Here is a 413-nt window from a genome sequence, read left to right as displayed (position 1 = left end):
AATCATAGGCCATCGTTGAGAAATGCTAGGAGATTCGAAAACTTTTAACTGCTATAGCCTAAGGTGGCTTTCCTTTTGTGATAGATAACTATTTGAACTATTACCTTTCATCGGACTATTTCATGAGACACCCTTGCAGCGGCGTGGAGACGTTGAATTTCAGATCAAATTTCTATTAGCGGGTGGCGTGTTTGATGGGCTTAAATCTACTTCATAAAGGTATCCTAGGGTTTTTTTTTCAGCCCTTCAAAATTTCAGTGCTTACAGGTATTTCTCCCCTTTTTCACATCTAAATAGCTGTTCATAATTTTACCTTGTATTCTTCGCACGATTACTTCTACCAAATATCCCTCGCTGGAGAGAGCCGTATGTTAGAAACTTCAGCTTCCCGGTTCCTCCAGACCTCGATTTTC

This window comes from Penaeus monodon, chromosome 23 (genome assembly GCF_015228065.2).
Source record: "Penaeus monodon isolate SGIC_2016 chromosome 23, NSTDA_Pmon_1, whole genome shotgun sequence".
Classification (NCBI taxonomy): Eukaryota; Metazoa; Arthropoda; class Malacostraca; order Decapoda; family Penaeidae; genus Penaeus; species Penaeus monodon.
The sequence above is the reverse complement of the archived record's forward strand: the minus strand, read 5'-3'. Positions refer to the sequence as shown.